At 40.1% G+C, this 22,041-nt stretch overlaps 1 protein-coding gene across 1 annotated transcript in view; it reads right to left on the bottom strand.

The window, feature by feature from the left end:
- Positions 1-22,041, bottom strand: part of ccnjl (cyclin J-like) — a 77,246-nt gene that overhangs the window by 13,820 nt on the left and 41,385 nt on the right. The window lies entirely within an intron of this gene.

The following is a 22,041-nucleotide window of genomic DNA, read 5'->3' as shown; positions in this document are numbered from 1 at the left end:
GTTGTCAAACTATTCAGCAGTCTCTCAATCATGCAGTGGCGTACCTGGCTAAGTTTTTGTGCTCAAGTCTCTGGAGTGGACTTGAACCCATGACACCAATTGAACATATTAAATCTAAATAAATTATTAGAAATATTAGTTAGAAAGCATGATTAACAGCTTTCTACAGAATTAGTCATGACAAGCAGACATGCTTGAAGTGACAATACCAAGTGAAATGGTTTCAGGCATAGTTTTTGAATGTGACAGATCAAAGTGCACAACAGCACATATCCAAAGTTATCCAGATTTTTAAAAACATGTATAAATCCTCTTTGCTTGCAATTGCTTTATTAATTTGCCCAGCACATTTTTTTTGTTCTTCATAGTGTCTTCACAATTCAAAGTTTAATAAGAGAATACATCTATAACTATGGTTTATTCACTTAAACTGAATTGGGTACTTGAATGCACATAGCTGCTTTATAATTTTGTTTCTAATTAAATTTGCATACCCAGTGCTTATGAAACGAGAAAAGCTGTAGTAATTGTGTTGCATATCAATAAGCTTACATATACAGCTTTATAGCTTCCCTCTGGTACTGCTTCTGACATGATTTATTTTAAATGTTATGCATTCTTGATAGCATTTCACTAAATTATACAGAGTAATAGAGGCAGCCCTTCATACTCATGAATCAAGGCTAACTGGCAGTGCACCAGATGGCATTTCTGTCTTTTAATGTGGAAGGCTTTGTACTGAGGCTACCCTATTAATGCATTTTAAACAGTTCATCCTTGGAAAAGATTTGTGTATGCATATCTATCCTCCCACTTCAAAGATACAGGAAAGACCATTATTGCAAGAGAATGTTACTAAATACCATAGAGCACAAATATCATCTTACATAGATACAAAAACAGAAGATAAACAATTCAATATCCTTATAATCTGGTGGAGATACTGAAGCACAACCATTGTAGAGTGCAACTCTGATTTTCTCATTTGAGTAGTAGAAATTTAGATTAAGGAGGGAGCTATATGGACTGTTATATTAATGGCAGACTGGGGAAAAAGTTACCAGCTAACTTAATTTTCCACTGATGGCTCCATTGACTTTTAGATTATGATATGCGTCCAGGTACTTTAGCAAGTTAGAGGGTTTTTGGCTCAGTCTTTTCAGGGAGTGAGTTCTAGATTTTCACTGGTATTCGTCGGGGTGGTGGGGAAGGGAAGCTCAATATCTTTCCTTATATCCTTCTGTCTTTCAAATTACACTAAGTTTGTTTTATAAATTTCTCTGCCAATGAAACCATGTCTTTCATGTTCACTCTGCCTAATTCTGTACTTTGATTAAATTACCGCTCAGCATTTGTTCTGAAGAACACATGCTTTACATTCCTCGACATTAAAATCCTGTCGTGAAAGCACTCATGCTACAAGATCCTTCCAGTATCATGTTGATCAAAATTGTACCAATACCGTAGCTAAGATCTATTTTATTAAGTTGCGCATCAACCTCCTTGCTGTTACATCACATATCTTAACTAGTAAAGCTATGCCCATTTTGCGTTCTACCTGCTACCTTTAGTGATCTGCCAACATACACTTCAAGATCCCGTCCCTTCTGCACTGTTCAGTGTCCAGTTTTTTTTTTGCGATGTATTGCTTCACCTTGTCTGACTTCGCACAGAAGCTCACCTTCATGAGGCTAAATTCATAGTTTTGCTAGCATAAGTAACTTTTTGATAATATTTTGCAAAACACAATTGTCTTCCACACTTTGTAATACAGTGTATATGCAAACATATCATCTGTGGCTTTAATGTCTGAACTGCAAGGGATCTTGGACACAGCTCTGCAGGAAACCCAATACATTTGATGGGAAGGCACTCGAATTCACAATCCTTTTGCTTCTGTCACTGTTGTAGATCAAGGCAATTCCATACAGTGTCACAAGGATACTTGAAATGTTAGGAATGGCTCAGGTATTACTGTGGGTCATAGAAATTATTTCCACCCATGCTGAATCAATTCACCTGAACCAGAAGAGTATTTTGAGACTACAGTTAGCTTCATATGGATAATAGTGGGAGGGAAGAAGATGGATTTTTTAAAAAAGTAATTAGTACCGATGTCAGCAGAAACTTTCAAGTGTGGATGGAGGTAGCATCTAATGCTGAATCCTATCCTGCACTTACAGCTGAACATCAGCTCAAGTTACAATCAGTTCAGCTTTCAAAATGAAACAGTAGCACAAAGAGGAACATACATCAAAGTTGCTGGTGAACGCAGCAGGCCAAGCAGCATCTATAGGAAGAGGCGCAGTCGACGTTTCAGGCCGAGACCCTTCGTCAGGACCTGACGAAGGGTCTCGGCCTGAAACGTCGACTGCACCTCTTCCTATAGATGCTGCTTGGCCTGCTGCATTCACCAGCAACTTTGATGTATGTTGCTTGAATTTCCAGCATCTGCAGAATTCCTGTTGTTAGCACAAAGAGGAGGCAGCTTTTAGTCAATTTATCTGGAAATAAAGACAATCAGTTGTTCTTTATTTTGAGTCTCAAAATTTTGAACAGGAAAGTTTTCATAAATTTGTTGGCAAAGTATTGCTTCTATATAACCATATAACAATTACAGCACGGAAACAGGCCATCTCGGCCCTTCTAGTCCGTGCCGAACTCTCACTCTCATCTAGTCCCACTGACCTGTACTCAGCCCATAATCCTCCATTCCTTTCGTGTCCATATAGATGTCCAATTTTACTTTAAATGACATCGAAGCTGCCTCAACCACATCTGCTGGAAGCTCGTTCCACACAGCTACCACTCTCTGAGTAAAGAAGTTCCCCCTCATGTTACTTCTAAATTTTGCCCTTTAACTCTCAACTCATGTCTTGTTTGAATCTCCCCTACTCTCAATGGAAAAAGCCTATCCACGTCAACTCTATCTATCCCCCTCATTATTTTAAATATCTCTATCAAGTCCCCCTTCAAACTTCTACGCTCCAAAGAATAAAGACCCAAACTTGTTCAACCTTTCTCTGTAACTTAGGTGCTGAAATCCAGGTAACGTTCTAGTAAATCTTCTCTGTACTCTATTTTGTTGACATCTTTCCTATAATTCAGTGACCAGAACTGTACACAATATTCCAAATTTGGCCTTACCAATGCCTTGTACAATTTTAACATTACATCCCAACTCCTATACTCAATGCTGTGATTTATAAAGGCCAGCATACCAAAAGCTTTCATCACCATCCTATCCACATGAGATTCCACCTTCAGGGAACTGTGCACCATTATTCCTAGATCCCTCTGTTCTACTGTATTCTTTAATACCCTACGATTTACCATGTATGTCCTATTTTGATTAGTCCTACCAAAATGTAGCACCTCACATCTATCAGCATTAAACTCCATCTGCCATCTTTCAGCCCACTCTTCTAACCGGCCTAAATCTCTCTGCAAGCTTTGAAAACCTACTTCATTATCCACAATGCCACCTATCTTAGTATCATCTGCATACTTACTAATCCAGTTTACCATCCCATCATCCAGATCATTAATGTATATGAAAACAACATTGGACCCAGTACAGATCCCTGAGGCACTGGCCTCCAATCTGACAGTTATCCACCACTACTCTCTGGCGTCTCCCATCCAGCCACTGCTGAATCCATTTTACTACTTCAATATTAATACCTAACGATTGAACCTTCCTAACTTACCTTCCTTGTGGAACCTTGTCAAAGGCCTTAATGAAGTCCATATAGACAACATCCACCGCTTTACCCTCATCGACTTTCCTAGTAACCTCTTCAAAAAATTCAATAAGATTTGTCAAACATGACCTTCCATGCACAAGTCCATGTTGACTCTTCCTAATCAGACCCTGTCTATCCTAATCAAATCTATCCAGATAATTATATATATTATCTCTAAGAATACTTTCCATCAATTTACCCACCACTGACGTCAAATTCACAGGCCAATAATTGCTAGGTTTACTCCTAGAACCCTTTTTAAACAATGGAACAACATGAGCAATACGCCAATCCTCCAGCACCATCCCCGTTTCCAATGACATTTGAAATATTTTTGTCAGAGCCCCTGTTATTTCTACACTAACTTCCCTCAAGGTCCTATGGAATATCCTGTCAGGACCAGGACATTTATCCACTTTTACATTCCTTAAAAGCGCCAGTACTTCCTCTTTTTTAATCATCATTACCACCCCATCATCCAGATCATTAATGTATATGACAAACAACATTGGACCCAGTACAGATCTCTGAGGCACACCACTAGTCACTGGCCTCCAATCTGACAAATTTAGGGGAAGTACAATGAGATCTAGGTGTCCTTGTTCATCAGTCACTGAAAGGAAGCATGCAGGTTCAGCAGGCAGTGAAGAAAGCTAATGGCATGTTGGCCTTCATAACAAGGGAGTTGAGTATAGGAGCAAAGAGGTCCTTCTGCAGTTGTACAGGGCCCTGGTGAGACCACACCTGGAGTATTGTGTACAGTTTTGGTCTCCAAATTTGAAGGACATTCTAGCTATGGAGGGAGTGCAGCGTAGGTTCACGAGGTTAATTCCCGGGATGGCGGGACTGTCATATGTTGAAAGGTTGGAGCGACTGGAGTTATATACACTGGAAATTTAGAAGGATGAGAGGGGATCTGATTGAAACGTATAAGATTATTAAGGGATTAGACACGCTAGAGGCAGGAAACATGTTCCTGATGTTGGGGGAGTCCGGAACCAGAGGCCACAATTTAAGAATAAGGGGTAGACAATTTAGAACGGAGTTGAGGAAGAACTTTTTCCACACAGGGGGTTGTGGTTCTGTGGAATGCTCTGCCTCAGAAGGCAGTGGAGGTCAATTCTCTGGATTCTTTCAAAAAATAGTTAGGTAGAGCTCTTAAAGATAGCAGAGTGAAGGGATATGGGGAGAAGGCAGGAAAAGGGTACTGATTGTGGATGATCAGCCACGATCACAGTGAATGGTGGTGCTAGCTCAAAAGGCTGAATGGCCTTCTCCTGCATCTATTGTCTATCATAGTTTCCATAACTTCTCTACCCATTTCCCTTACCTTACACAATTCAATATCCTTCTCCTTAGTGAATACCAAAGAAATCGTTCAAAATCTCCCCCATCTCTTTTGGTTCCACACATAAACGTCCACTCTGATTCTCTAAGGGACCAATTTTATCCCTATCCTTTTGCTATTAATATAACTGTAGAAACTCTTTGGATTTATTTTCACCTTACTTGCCAAAGCAACCTCGTATCTTCTTTTAGCTTTTCTAATTTCTTTCTTAAGATTCTTTTTACATTCTTTATATTCCTCGAGCACCTCATTTACTCCAAGCTGCCTATATCTATTGTAGGTATCTCTCTTTTCCCAAACCAAGTTTCCAATATCCCTTGAAAACCATGGCTCTCTTAAACTTTTAACCTTTCCTTTCAACCTAACAGGAACATAGAGATTCTGTACCCTCAAAATTTCACCTTTAAATGACCTCCATTTCCCTATTACACCCTTCCCATAAAACAATTTGTCCCAATCCACTCCTTCTAAATCCTTTCACATCTCCTCAAAGCTGGACTTTCTCTAATCAAAAATCTCAACCTTGGGTCCAGACCTATCCTTCTCCATAATTATATTGAAACTAATGGCATTGTGATCACTGGACCCGAAGTACTCCCCAACACATACCTCCATCACCTGACCTATCTCATTCCCTAACAGGAGATCCAAAACTGCCCTTTCTCTAGTTGGTACCTCTATGTATTGCTGCAAAAAACTATCCTGCACACATTTTACAAACTCCAAACCATCCAGCCCTTTTACAGAATGGGCTTCCCAGTCTATGTGTGGAAAATTAAAATCTCCCACAATCACAACCTTGTGCTTACTACAAATATCTATCTCCTTACAAATTTACTCTTCCACTTCTTGCTCCCCATTAGGTGGTCTATAACAGCGGTCCCCAACCACCAGGTCGCAGACCGGTACCGGGCCGCAAGGCATGCGCTACCGGGCCGCGAGGAAACGATATGATTTGGTGATATGAGTCAGCTGCACCTTTCCTCATTCCTTATCATGCACACTGTTGAGCTCGAATGCACGTGAGCTCATTATGCACGTGTCATCCATGTCAGTGCGGGGAGGAGATCAACTCCTCGAGCTTGCGAATGGCGGCGGGCTGAAAAGTATGTTTGACATAACATCTCTGCCGGCATTCCGGATCAAAGTCAAGGCTAAATATCCTGAGATAGACACGGAAGCACTGAAAACATTGCTTCCATTTCCAACATATCTCTGCGATGAATGCAACAAAAACTAAATTGCGGAATAGACTGGACATAAGGAATCCATTCGAGTATTGCTGTCTCCCATCACCCCTCGATAGGACTGTTTTGTTGCAGGAAAACAAGTATTCAGCCCAGGGCTCCCACTGATTCAGCAATATTGGTGCGTTGCAATGATCTTATATGTTCACACTAGGAAAATATGCACTGTGTGTTTAATATCCAAATGTTACTTAAAATGTTATGATGCTATTGACTATAAGTGACTTATATAACCATATAACAATTACAACATGGATACAGGACATCTCTGCCCTTCTAGTCCATGCTGAACGCTACTCTCACCTCGTCCCACCGACCTGCACTCAGCCCGTAACCCTCCATTCTCCCTGTCCATACAGCTGTCCAGTTTAACTTTAAATGATAATATCGAACCTGCCTCTACCACTTCTACTGGAGGTTCGTTCAACACTTACTTCAAGCTCCCCTGTCCTCTCCTGATAATTGACTTATCGCTATATTCATGCGAGGAAAATATGTGCGGTGTTTAATATTAAATTCGTTAGATAAACCCTTTTAGAAACGAAATTGAGTGTATCACTTATCACCTATATTCCGGTCGTGATTAACACCGCCCCCCCCCGAACAGAATCGCCAAAAACGATTTGCAGAAAAGAAATCGGCACGTGCATGCATGCGCACTGGTGCCCGCGCAAGGCTTCATGGTCATTGTAGTCTTTCTTGGGGTAAACACAATGTATTTGACTGCTACTCTTGTCCGTTGGCAACCATTCCCCCCCTCCCCCCCCCCCGGGTCGGCCAGTCCGCAAAAATATTGTCAATATGAAACCGGTCCACAGTGCCAAAAAGGTTGGGGACCCCTGGTCTATAATACACCCCTATAAATGTTACTACACCTTTCCCATTCCTCAATTCCACCCAAGTAGCCTCCCTAAACGAACCCTCTAATCTATCCTGCCAGAGCACCGCTGTAATATTTTCTCTGACAAGCAATGCAACACCTCACCCTCTTGTCCCTCCGATTCTATCACACCTGAAGCAACGAAATCCAGGAATATTTAGTTGCCAATCACACCCCTCCTGCAACCATGTTTCACTAATAGCTACAACATCATACTTCCAAGTATCAATCCATGCTGTAAGCTCATCCACATTTCTTACAATGCTCCTAGCATTAAAATAAATGCAGTTAAGAGATTTTCCACCTCTTACTCTGTTTATCACTAACAATGCAGACAACTTTTTCTTCCTTCTTCCCTATATCTGCTCCTACACACGCTGGTTCCCCTCCCATCTTTCTAAAAAGCATGAATAATTCACCACCTGAAAGTAATTCCCAAAGGTAACCAACAGTGATTTATTTTTTTCTTTTCACAAAGGCAACATTTGTTGGATAGCTTGTTGGATCAGTTCAAGAGGCGATCCTAAATTCAGAGTTAAATATAGATAAAAACATCTGAAAATTCCAAAACTGGATTCCATGAAGAATTCAAATGGCATAAACCATAAAACAAAACAGAAAAGAAGAAAAACTAACCGCAACCTGTAAAAACTTTATATTTATGGCAAATACACCACTATACCTCCACCCACTAACCCACCCCTTCACATCCCCAACCACCGCTACTTTATCATTTCCTGTCAGACACCTTATGTGCAGACACTACTGTGCCTAGCGTTTATTTATGGACATATGCTCATTTCATGTATCAAAGTTACCATATGTATTTACATTTACCGTTTTCTTTTACTATTGTGCTCTTTATCTTATTGTGGTTTTTTGTGCTGCATCAGATCTGGAGTAACAATTATTTAGTTTTCCTTTACACTTGTGTAGTGGAAATGACATTAAATAATCTTGAAATCAGAAAGCTTGAAAGCTTGACCTACATTGAATATTGTAAAATGTAAGCATAAGCGTGTCTGTAAATCTGGTGGGAGCAAAGGATATTGGGAATAGTGAGGGTGAAGAGCTACTAGGGAGGGGAGGGTGCAGGACAAGTGGCAGGGTTGTGGTGCGGAGAGACACACCCAGCTCTGAGACACCAGGCAAGGTCATTTGATTTGATTTGACAATTGGATTATTGTCTTTCTGGTGCTTCCCGCTCCCTCCCCTCTCCCTTCCTCTTTTCCCAATTATGATTCCCCTCTCCCTGTCCCCTTCCTACTCTCAGTGCATATCAAAATCAGGTTTATCATTTATGTACATCAGGAAATTATATTTCTTGTGGAAGCAGTACAGTGCAACATAAAATTACTATGGTATTGTGCAAAAGTCTCTCTCTACATATATGTACCCAAGACTTTTGCACAGTACTTTATGTTATATTCCTTCACTATTAAGATCAGAGCTTGCTGGAGCTCTGGAGGTATTGAAAACCACTTTACAAACCACATATAAGTATTCTGTCCCTGAATTTACACAGTTTGAAATACCAATGATTATCTGCTTTGGAATTCTGTTTTCAAAAGTAATACAACCAATGCTCACATTTTCTTCATACCAGCTGATAGCTTCCATCTTTGCTTGGGTTCAGGCTGAAATACTCTATTCAGACAATAGTTACCTTACAACTTTAGGTTTATGCATACCCTGTGGAGAAGCATCAGATCAAAAACGATATAACACTTCAACTTCTTGTGGCTGCTCCCACCTTATCCAGACCAAATGCATAGTCATGGACACTCACGAGCCCCTGTTATGCTGGCCTCATGGAACGGTCCATGTTCCTAGCACCACCCCCCAACACTTTCTCCACTATACCTACAACTTCATTGGTGCCACTTTCTGGGCCCACACCTGCCCATCACCTCTGGTGCTCCTCTTCCTTCGCTTTCTTCCATGCCCTTCTACCCTCTCCTATCAGATTCCCCATTCTCCAGCCCTTACCTCTTTCACCAATTGACTTCACAGCTCTTTATTTCACCTCTCCCCCTCTCCCAGTTTCACCTGTTACCTACTACTTTGTATTTCTTCCTCCCTTCCCCCACCTTCATACTCTGGACGTCCCATCTTTTTTTCCCTCCGGTTCTGATGAAGGGTCTCAGCCCAAAATGTCAACTGTTTACTCCTTTGCACAGATGCTACCTGGCCTGCTGAGTTTCTCCAGCATTTTGTGGGCTGCAAGTTATTTATTGCATCTGGTATTCCTGTTGTGGCCTCCTTTACACGAGTAAGACCGGCACAGGTTCAGTTACCACTTCCTGAGCACTTACACTCTGTCCACTGTGGCCACCCAGATCTCCCAGTTTCAGCCATTTCAAATCTTGTTCCAATTTCCACACCAAAATGTCTGTCATTTTCCTCAACTCCCAAGTTGAGGCTAAGAGGTTAAGCACAAATTAGAGGAATAGCTATTCACATCCCACTTGGGTTGTCTGCAACCAGACAGGGTGAACACTAAATTCTCTCATTTCCAACAATTGCTCTCCACCTGTCCCTCATCTTTTTTCCCCCAGATCTACCTGGCCCCCAGCACCCTATACCTCTCCCACACCCTTGCCACCTGCCCGTCACCTGCATATCCCTCTCACTGACTTGTCTTCCCCACCTTCCACACTTGGTTGAACGTTCCACCTTCCTCTCCTATCAGATTCCACAACCACCCATCACCTCCCAGTTCCAGACTTCATTCCTACAGATTACAGAAGCACGTGAAATTCCTTCGATCATTAGTTTTTGCATCCTTCCCTTTTCCTATCTGATGCCTCAAGTTTTGCCATCTCACAAAATTCATAGGCAGAGGAATTACACTGGGGGCCTACCGGAGAAGAACCCTTCTCCTTGCTCAGTACAGTTCAGTTTGAACTTTGCTCTTTGCTGCCCCTCACTGATGTGAACAATCCTCAAGTTCTTGCAATGTAAATTATAAAGAATACCAAACATATTGGAGTTCAAAATAAACTCACTAACCACGTAAACAAGCCATCAATATTGCAAATTAAATTTTGCATTTTCCAGCTACGAGTCTGGGAGTATTTTGCATTCAGTGATATAACTGATTACCCTCTTAATAAGCAATTGCATTAAAATCAAATGCAGTATCAAAACATAGCGAAGGCACTCATTTGTCTGCATTAAGTGTTAAGTTATTGCCTTCTTAATGCACTCTGCCACTTGTTCAGATTAGAAATAGAAATTTAGGTCAACACAAGTTAGGCAAATGTAATTAATAGACAGCGACACAAAAAAAAATGCTGAGGAACTCAGCAGGCCAAGCAGTGACCATGGAAGGGAAGAGGGCGGGGAAGTGGAGGGGGTGGAGCACAAACTGGCAGATGATAGGTGAATCCAGGTGGGGGGGGGGGCGGCAGAGAAGACAGGTGGGAGTGTGGGAAGAAGTGGGAATGATACTAGAAACTGGGAGGTGATAGGTGAAAGTGTCAAAGGCCTGAGAATAGAATTTGATTGGAGAAGACAGTGGGGCATGGAAAAAAGGGAAGGATGTGAGGAACTTAAGAAAGGTAGGTGTAATTGATGGCAGGTCAATAAGGATGGGGGAGGGGAAAGAGATGCAGGAGAGAGGCCAGAGGAAACTGGAAACTGATACTGTCAGATCGATGACTACCAAGGAAGAATACAAGGTGCTGTTCCTTGTCCGCATATAGCCCATAAATCTCCAAGTCCTTCTCCTGTTTGTACCTATCCAAATGACTCATAAGTGATAAAATTGTATCTTCAACCACTTCTTCTGGCAGTACATTCCAGATGTCAACTACCTTCTGGGTAAAGACTCAAGTCTCTTTTAAATTTTTCCCGTGTATTTGTGCCCTCAAGTTTTGGACTCCTCAACCCTGAAAAAAATGACTATGACCGTCTATTTAATCCATACACTGCATAATTTTATAAACTATGAGATCACTCCTGATTCTCTTGCACTCCAGGGAACCAGTGTGGACAACCTCTCCTACAAGTTAGGCCCCCCCACCCCAGACAACATCTTTGTAAAATCTCTTCTGCATCCTCTCCAGGGTGATGAAAACTGTACACAATATGCCAAGTGCAGTCTCAGCAGTGACTTGTATAAATGCAACATAATGTCTCTACTCGTAAACGTGATGCCTTGTCAGATGAAGATAGCGTGCTAAACGTCTTCTTTCCCACTGTCTACTTGCACAGCGGCTTTCAATGAATTGTGTGCCTGTACTCCCTGAACAAGTTCCACAAAACTTGCTAGCGCCCTCCCATTCACTGTTCAAGTCCCATCCTGGTTTGACAGTCCAAAATGCATCACCTCAAACTTATCTAAGTTACAATCCATTTGTCATTCCTTAGCTCAGGTGCTCCTAACCTGGGGTCTATGGACTCCTGGCTTAATGGCACTGGTCCAAACCATATAGAAGGTTTGGAAACCCTACCTTAGCCCAGCTCCATAACTGATCAAGGACCCTTTGCAATTCATTGTAACCTGCTTCATTATCAACAAAACATCCAAATCAGTAAATTTGCTAATTGTGTCATATATATTCATATCCAAATCAATCACATAAATAATAAATAACAGAGGTCCCAACTCTAAACACAAGTGAAATAGCCATTAAAAACCTCATCCACCTACTATGGTACCACACATAGGTGGCCCTGATAGTCTATACAAGACCTCGTCTCTCCCTAGTCACCTATTTACTGTTACAATAACTGGAAAAATTTCTTGGGATCTTTAACCCTGTCTGCCAAATACATCACACATCTTTTTCCTTCTTATGCATGCTCTTAAACTTTTTAGATTCACTCAGGATTCATTCATACCCAGCTGAATAACTGCAATGTTTATTCAGAGACTCTTACCACAGACTTGATGTTTCTCATAAGCCAAAGTTTCCTGAAGTGGTATGGCTAGCCTTCATCCAGGAACATGTTGCCTCTGGACTCTTGATATGACCTTCTATTTTCAAAATGTTCCTTCATCTTTTAAAACAGTCACTCAGCAACATCCTGCCTAACACCCTCAGAGTTCACTTCACTCCACTTCAGCACTTTAGCCGGCTGGTGGCATAGTGACATCAGCGCCGGACTTCGGAACGAAGGCTCCCCAGTTCCAATCCAGCTGGCTCCCTTTAACGCTTTCCATCTGTGCTGGGTTGAGCGTCCAGCTAGCAACTCAGCCTCATAAAAATAAGAAAGCCTGCTTAAAAAAAAACATCGTCATGACGGCGTCCCGATGACTCCACTCGGAGTTAAGATCTTTCTTCTCTTCTTCTTCAATTTAGCACTTTAACTTGCGAACCTGGTCGATCTTTTTTTCTATGTCTATTTTAAAACGGAATTATGATCACTGCACCCAGTGTGGTCCCCACTGAGACTTCAGTTATCTGGCCTGCTTTGCTCCCTAACAGGACATCCAGCAATGCTCCTTCCTGAGTAGGTTCCTCTAACTGTCTTGGACACATTAGTCAAACTCTGCCCCATTCAGGTCCTTTGCAGTCTGGATAGTCCAATCAATATGGGGAAAATTAAAACCCCCCACTAGTATTACCCTATTCTTACAACTACTGCAACTTCTTGATATACAAGCTTCTCAACTTCCTGCTGACTATTGGGAGATCAATAAAATAACCCTATCAAGATGACCATCCCATTCTTATTTCCAAGTTTGTCCAAAATGACAAGAATATCCTAAGTGTTGTTAAGCCCCCTGATATCAAAAAGGCAATATTCCTTCTACTCTTGCTTGTCCCTCTGTCAATCCTAAAGCATTAGTATCCAGGAAAACTGAGCTGCCAAATTGGCCCTTCTCTGAAACATAACATTATGACCATAATATTACATTTCCTAGAGGCATCCATGTGTTTAGTTAGTCTTAGTACCTGTTACCACACCACTTTAGAATTTTAATTTAAGATAATTATTTCAGACACGAATTATCAGTAAACTTGCTTAATCCATGACCATGTGATATTCTGAGCTGATGTTGAAGTATCTAAGCACCTCTACTTTGAACTCTAGCAATCATAGTTTAACTCCATCAGAAGTGAAAAGGACTGCATATTTGTCAGAGCTGAGATCTTCATCACTGAATCACTGCTTAAAATTAGTCACTGGATAATCACACTCACCTGATGATCTCATCCATATTTAATCAGTCGTCGTAGGATTTTGCCTTGAGAATCACATTAATCAGCCCATTCAATCTATATCTCTGCTAATTCAATTTCTAACTCAGTCCAAAACTTTTCAAAACTTCAAGCAACTAATTCCTTTCTAAAAGTATTTCTAAACCATGCTTTTAGAAATGTCAAAATTAAGCTGCATTTTAATCATTGCCAAGACATTTTCCTAAACTTTTCTAGTTTTGTACTTCGTGTTTCACCAAATACTGCACACAAAATACCACTCTTCATCACAATAAAACTGTTCATTATCAAAGCTTCCACCAAGACACACTCAAAATTCCCAGATTCAATGATACAGATAATTTAAATGCCACTGTCAAAAGTCTGGCTGAATGTTTTTTATATTTTTTCTGTATTTTTTCCAGGAATTTTATATCCTTCCAAGGATTAACAGTCAATCACAGAAGTGGGCTGGGGTCACACTAAAGCCAAAGTTCCTGCAGTGAAGGACATTAGCAGACAAGCTAGGATCTGGTAGCTTTATCATTACTATTGCTGGGACTAGCTGTTTTCATTGAACTCGCATTTAATTACAGCAAATTAAATTTCTGAGATGGCATGGAGGGACGTGACCTCCTCACTGGTTGAGAGCTGACTGCTTGTCCAGTAACTCAGCATGGACATATAGTTCAGCCCAAGCTCATTAAGCTAGAACACTAACTAATGATACAAGGGTTTTCACACCTGTGCGAAATTACATACAGTGGCTGGAGGTCATGTCAAATTTTCTCGTGTATAAATCTGTTTCTATCCAGATATGTGTAACTCGGCAAAAATCATTTATTTTATTTACAGATACAGCACAGTAACAGGCCCATCCAGCCCAACGAGCCCACGCTGCCTAATTGCACCCATGTGACCAATTAATCTATTGGACATGCATCTTTGGAATGTGGGAGGAAACAGGCGCACCTGGAGGGAGCCCATGTGGTCACGGGGAGATGCGTCATTTTATGATAGTGAATAATAGACGTTGTTGAGTATGTTAATGAGCAAGTTATAAAAATTGTGAGGAAACACCAAACTCCTAAGAGTGCACACCTCACACAACCTCTCATGGTCCCAGAACATCAGAAAAACTCACTAAAGCCTCTACATTCTGAGGAGGCTGAAGAGAGCCGGACCGCGTACATCCATACTCACATTCTTCCACAGATGTGCAGTAGAGAGCATGCTAAACTGCTTGGTACTTGGAAACTGCACCGCAGTGGACAGGAAGGCTCTACAATGGATAGTCAAAACTACCCAATGCATCACTGCTATCAAAGACATGTATACAGAAAGGTGATGGAAAAAGGCCAGTTAACAACACGAAGGATTCCACCCAGCCTGCTCTCGGATGTTTGTCCCATTCCCATCAGAGAAGAGGCTATGTAGCATCCATGCCAGGACCACTAAACTCAAAAACAGTTATGGACATACAATCTATGTATATAAGCTATTTATTTTTAACATATTTTAAAAATTGTGTTCTTTATCTTATCGTTTCTTTCTGTTCTAATCCGATCAGGACTAACAATTATTTTGTTCCCCTTTACACTTGTGCAAAGGAAATGACATTACACAATCATGAATCTTGAAATAACAAAAAACATACTGGCTTGTCAGGGTATTCAGAAACATCTACTCATTGTACTAAAAGCCTTTGATATCTATTTAAGGATTGGAAGTGGGAGGAGGAGAGTGGACTGACAGATACAAAGGGCTTTGAAGAAGCAAGTCTAGTTGCACAGTCACTTTCATTAGAGAGGAAGTTGTGAAACTTCTTGCTAAGGTAAAAGCTGGAGGAATATTTCCCAATTTTTCCTTGGCATGATCCTATTAAAACAGTTTTTTTCCAACCCCAATATGGTGTTGGAAGTAAATTAGTTACCTTTCATGTGAAAAAATTGAAGTTGTCAAGTTTTTTTGCAGCCCTAACAAGGTTGGCAACCACTGAGCTGGAAGTATCATAGAATAACTATGTCTCTTATATCAAGTTGTACTCTAGACTTGCAGCTCACTTAATACACGCCATGATATAAAAGTTGACATCAATGAGCATAGAAAGAGAGATGAAAGTAATAAAGAACTGTATCTGGATGTTAATCATGAAGACCTTTTTCTAAAGCATACAGTCGGCCCTCCTTATCCGCGGGGGATTGGTTCTGGGATCCCCCACAGATACCAAAAAACGCGGATGCTCAAGTCCCTTATATAAAATGGCGTAGTATTTGCATATAACCTACACACATCCTCCCATATACTTTAAATCATCTCTAGATTACTTACAATACCTAATACAATGTAAATAGTTGTTATACTGCATTGTTTAGGGAATAATGACAAAATCTGTACACGAGACACAAGGCGAACAATGCTCAAACAAGTGCTGGAGAGAGAACTTCTGGGTTTTCTGAGAGTTTGACTGGTAAGATATACAGGGCTGGAGAAGGGGGAATCTAATAGGAAAGGACAGGTCATGGATGTAAGAGAAGGGGGAGGTAATGGGCATCCCCTCCACCATTTCTCATCCCCTTTTCCCTCTCTCATCTTATCTCTGTCTGCCTTCTGTCCTTTCCCATTAGATTGCTCCTTCTCCAGTTCTTTACTTTACCCCTCCAGGTTTCACCTATCACCTTGTGTTTCTCCCTCCCCTCCCTCCACCTTTTAACTCTGACTCCTCATCTTTCTTTCCCTCCAGTCCTACTGAAGGGTCTTGGTCCAAACTTTTGACTGTACTGCTTTCCATCGATGCTGCCTGGCCTGCTGTGTTCCTGCAGCATTTTGTGTGTGTTACAAGCAGCACCAGGTGGAAGAGTCTATGGTTTGAGTGAAGAACTCTTCACCAAAAAAAAAAATGAAAAAGTGAGGAAACGAGGATGGAGGGAATAGGGGAAATAAATGCAATAAGATTGCAGACCACAGTTTCCAAGGTAAGATTACTTTTAAATCAGTCCACTGAAGGCAGAAACTGAAACAGAAACACCTTTTAGGAAAAAAGGATTCCCACTAATCATTCCCCAATCTACAGCACTTTCCCCTGCAGGTGTACTACATGTCCTTTTAACCTTTTCTCTTCCTGTCATCCGGGGAACAAAGCACTCCTACCAGGTGAAAGGCAATTCTCAAGCATTTCCTTGTGCACTTGGTTTGGTGCTCCTGATACAGTGCATCTATAATGGAGAAAACAAAAGCTGACCAGGTGTCTGCTTTGAAGAACACCATTGTTCAATCTGCTAGGGCAACTCCGGACTTGCAGCTGCCAATCAACTTAATTTTCCATCAACTCCCATTTTGAACTTGTTTCTTCATATCCTAAATTGCTCAAAATAAGCTTTAAAAAAAATGCATCTTATTTCCAAACTCAGTATATTGAATCTTTTGAGGCATTATTTAACTTAACAATTTCTGGTAATCCCTCCACTTTTTCTTCTCTTGCACAGACCTGGCAGTACCTGAAATGCCAGTTCTGATCCTCTCCTCCTGGAAGCAGCTTGCCCTGCTGAGCATTACCAACATTCTGTCGTTTCAGGCTTCGAGCATCTGCAGGTTTTTGCTACTCACTGTCCTGATTGTCTTCAGGGCCCTGATTTAAATTTAAATCTAACCCCTCTTTAAATCCTTCATTTCCAATTTTTCAATTGCTCCATTTCTCAAATATTATAATCCTTTGACACCAAAGTGATCGTTAGGCAGTCATCAACATAGAAGGAAGTAACAAGTTCAAAAACAAGTTTATACACAAACAAAAACTTTATCATGGGAACAATTATATCTACATGTTTTTACAATTACTTAAGTTTTTTTAAACTGTTAAAACAGCACATTAAACATGCTCATTATACCTTTATTAATTTTTCCACTTTTTATCAAATTAAAACTCTTTTTCAGCTTTGAAAGCTCATTATTAAATATTACAAGGTTCACAAAAATGCTGAGTTATTTTAGGGAATAGTCAAAGAAAGGTGAGCAAGCTTGCATTAGCCTTACAACTGTGTTAGTGTGAAGCTAGATATGCAAATTTCCCAAAAAACAGTTTTAAAAAATCAGCTTGAATCAAAAGCTTTCGGGCTGCCAGGTCAAATTCTGCATTGAATAATTCAGAAATCCTGTTGGAATAGAATTAATTGCATTAAATCTAATTACACAATTTCTCCTTTAATGAAAATGTGCTACTTAAGTATGAAGTGTAACAACATCTTTATTATGGTTATTCTATTTAATTAATCATATTAGGATTCAATCTTATTGCATTTTATAAATATGAATAGCTTTCAGAATTTATGTCAAAACTATCAAAGATTTATGTCAAAGCAATATTATCGTGTATTCCATCTATGTCAAATTATTGCCTGGAAGCATTTAAATCCTAAGTTTTCTAATCATTCAAATATTAATATTGAACTTCAAAACTGTAAATTCAAAGATCAAACTGACGCAAGTTCCTAAAATACATTAATAATTTTACACTAGCAGAGAATTTATAAGATTTTAAAAATCACTCAGTTAAGTCCATGATTTAGCTTGTCAAGATTGATCACAGCACATTACCATTCGTGGCACCAGCTTTGTTCTGCCTAGCTCACTAGTTTGTACAAAAGAGGACAGCTCTATACAACTAGCCTTTTCCAAAAATTCTGTAGTTTTCACTATTTAAATAAGATGATTCTGGCAAAATGTTAACTTTAGAATGGAATTGAATGTGTCCTGGAACAATTATTGCTTTTCCACTATCTAATCATGCAGTTAATCTAAAATCTAGGACTGTATTTGAGATTGGAATGCTGGCCAATTATGGATAATTGACAGGAAAAATAAACAAAAAATTATACCTGTCACACTTAAATGATTAAATCCACATGCACAATGAAAAGGGTTACACAGACTTGCTTTGTGAACATTTCCTTTCATTAATACTTTTGTATTGTCTCCCCCCGCAGATAAATGCCCTTGTATACACTTCATCAAACAACCCTTCAGAAAACAGTAGAGAATACTTGCAGCAGATTTCTACAGGGAGGAAAATGCTACCAATATAACAGTAAAGACTGCAAAGCAAAATACTGGAAGATACTGGAAACATGAAATAAAAACAAAAACATGGAAATATTTAGTAATCATGTAACACCTCTGGAGAAAAGTGCAGGAATAGTCTATCAGACCCATTAAATCAACTGTCCTGATAAAAGGTCACAATCCTCAAATGTTCACCTGTCTCTCTCTGCAGATGCTGCTTGATTTGCTGAGAAATACCATCTATAAATTTGCTGATGATACAGCCATTGTTGACAGACTCTCAGATGGAGACGAGAGGGTGTACAGGAGTGAGATATACCAGCTAGTTGAGTGCTGTCGCAGCAACAACCTTGCACTCAATGTCAATAAAGCCAAAGAACTGATTGTGGACTTCAGAAATGGTAGGTACGACAAGGGAGTAAGAACCAATCCTCAGAGGGGTCAGAAATAGAGAGAGTGAGCAATTTCAAGTTCCTGGGTGTCAAGATCTCTAAGGATCTAACCTGGTCCCAACATGTCAATACAGCTATATAGAAGACAAGACAGCAGATATATTTCATTAGGAGCTTGAAGATATTTGGTTTGTTACCTAAAACACTTGAAAACTTCTACAAATGTACTGTGGAGAGCATTCCAACAAGCTGCATCACTGTCTGGTAGGTGGGGTGGGGTGGGGGGGGGGGGCTAAAGCACAGGATTGAAAGCTACAGAAAGTTGTAAAATTAGTCCGCTCCATCTTGGGTACTAGCCTCCGTAGTATTGAAGACATTTTCGAGGAGCGGTGCCTCAGAAAGGTACTGCCTATTAAGGACCCCTATCACCCAGGACATGCCCTCTGCTTATTGTTACCATCAGGAAGGAGGTACAGAAGCCTGAAGGCACACACTCAGTGATTCAGGAACAGCTTCCTCCCCTCTGACATCCAATTCCTAAATGGACATTAAACCCACGAACACTACATCTTTTTTTTTAAATTTCTGTTTTTGCAGTACTTTTAACTTAACTGTTCAGTATACACATATATTCTTACTGTGACTGAGTTACTTATTTATTTTTTATATTATCATATATTGCATCGTACTGCTGCCACCAAGTTAACAGTTTTCATAACATATACAGTACTGGTGATATTAAACCTGATTAAGATTCTGAGATTCTGGCATGTTAGGATTCATCTGATTCACCTAGGTCAGGGGTCCCCAATCTTTTTGGCACTGCGGACCGGTTTAATATTGACAATATTCTTGCAGACTGGCCGACCGGGGGGTGGGGGATTCAAGTAGGGTTAAACTCACCTCAATATGTCTTTTACAGTTAGGGTTGCCAACTTTCTCACTCCCAAATAAGGGACAAAAGTAGCAAATCCTGGGACACTTGTGTTTACCCCAGGAAAGACTACCATGACCAAGAAGCCTTGCACAGGCACCTGTGTGCACATGCGTGAGTGACGTATGCATATGTGATATGCGCATGCACATACGTGGCAATTTTTTTCCGCACAAATCGGTTTTGGTTTAATCTTCCCGACTATACTGTACATACACTACTTCTACTTTATATAGGCTGTGTATTTATCACATCATTCCTGCTTTTACTATATGTTAGTGTTATTTTTGGTTTTGTGTGTTATTTGGTATGATGTATTAGGTTATTTTTTGGGTCTGGGAATGCTCAAAAATTTTTCCCATATAAATTAATGGTAATTGCTTCTTCACCACGCCATTTCGGCACGAACGGTTTCATAGGAACGCTCTACCTTAGTGGGGGAAATATGGGACAAGTGCGGTCCCGTATGGGACAAACCAATTTAGCCCAATATACAGGATGTCCCAGCAAATACAGGACAGTTGGCAACCCTATGTTCAAGTTCAACAGTGCATGACAGGGAATGAGGAAAAGTGCAGCTGACTCATATTGTTTCCTCACAGCCCGGTAGCACATGCTCTGCAGCCCGGTGGTTGGGGACCACTGACCTAGGAAATAACTGAAATTGCCGAGGCTCTTCTAATATTTCTTAAATAAGATAGCTTATGCCAAACAACTTATGGATGACAGATTTCGCATTCATGTCTTTACAAGGACCCAGACGTAAATTTAATACCTAATTGTTAAAGTTTAATTGCAGTGTAGCAAAGTGTTTGGAGTCAATAACATGGTGCACAGGGAAAAATATGTACAGTAAATGAAAGTCAATGTAGTTGCTATCTTATTTGTGCCTTGTGCTGTGTATAATTGTTGGTACCATGTTTTGTAGCTTGGTCCCAGAGGAATAATGTTTCATTTGGCTGTATTCATGTGTATGGTTAGATGATAACTAAACTTGAATTTTAACTTAATAAAGGGGAGTTTATGAAGGTACACATACATTTTCAAGTAGCAGTTAAAAAATATAGTGGGTGTTAACAAAATTAAAGTTTGTAAGATTAAAAGAACTAACTTAAATCCAAAACTAGCTTAAATCTAAAGGTTTTCAACGATTAGGTTTCAGACTGGAGGACAATATATAACAGCATTTACCAAGGGTCTGTAACAGGACTGTTGCTCATTTAAATAATTTAATTAAATATCTTGGGTACAAGAAGAATAATTTCAAAGACTGCCATGAGAGAACTGAAAATGGTAAACAAGATAGCAATAAACTTTGAGGACCAGAAACCAATCGGTAAAATGGGCAGACACATACCAGTGAAATTTAAATCAGAAATGCAAAGCAGCACACTGAAAGATAGAGTGGTAAAGGGAACAAAGTGGCCTAATTTTAAAGGAAGTGTAAGAACAGAAAGCTGGGATTATATTACACAAATACTCTGCGCAACAGGAGAAATTGCAAAGGGTCTTTTTTGAAAGAAGCAACAAATGTGATCGAAGGCAATGGTAAATGTTGAGATATGGGATTGGAATTGTGATATACCTTTACTTTTTAAATCCAGAGATAGAAATGAAAGAACCGGAAGACATATTTATGGTGGTCAGAAGAATGACAGGCAATTCTGTGAAACAGGGACTGAGATGCACTGCCTGAGGCCGTTTAACAGCAGCATTCAAAATAGGGGGAGGGGTGGGAAATATTGAAGAGAAAGATTTACAGGGACATGGGAAAAGAATGGGGAAGTGAGATCAAATGGATAGCTCTACCAAAGCAAAGGCATAAAAGACCAGATAGCTGTCCTCCGCACTTTCATATTTCTTTCTGCAATTCCACAAATGGTTCATCTGTTGTTTTAAACTGGAGACTTGAACTAAACTGCATCATTACCTGCTGCTTCAGTTATCTTCTGCCCTCACACCTAATCACATTTCAGTTTAGGGAGCAAAGAACTTTGCTTCATACACTGTTAACCTGGATTAATCAAAGATACCTTTAATCAATGGTATAAACTAGTTGAAAGAGGCTCAAACCAATATCTCATAACTTGACCAATTGTATTCCATCTAGCAGTAGAAATGTTGCAATTAGCTTAGTTATCCTGGTTTGACAGGAGAGATAGAGACTGCCAAGTCTTATTTTTTATTTAATATTCGAACCTAGCAAGATCCCAAAATGGCAAAGGAGATAAACTGATGTCCCTGTATTTTAATACTGGTCAAGAGATTAAATTGTACAAAATCT

The sequence above is a fragment of the Mobula hypostoma genome, chromosome 7 (assembly GCF_963921235.1).
Source record: "Mobula hypostoma chromosome 7, sMobHyp1.1, whole genome shotgun sequence".
Taxonomy (NCBI): Eukaryota; Metazoa; Chordata; class Chondrichthyes; order Myliobatiformes; family Myliobatidae; genus Mobula; species Mobula hypostoma.
Note: the sequence above shows the minus strand (reverse complement) of the source record. Positions and strands in the feature narration are given on the sequence as shown.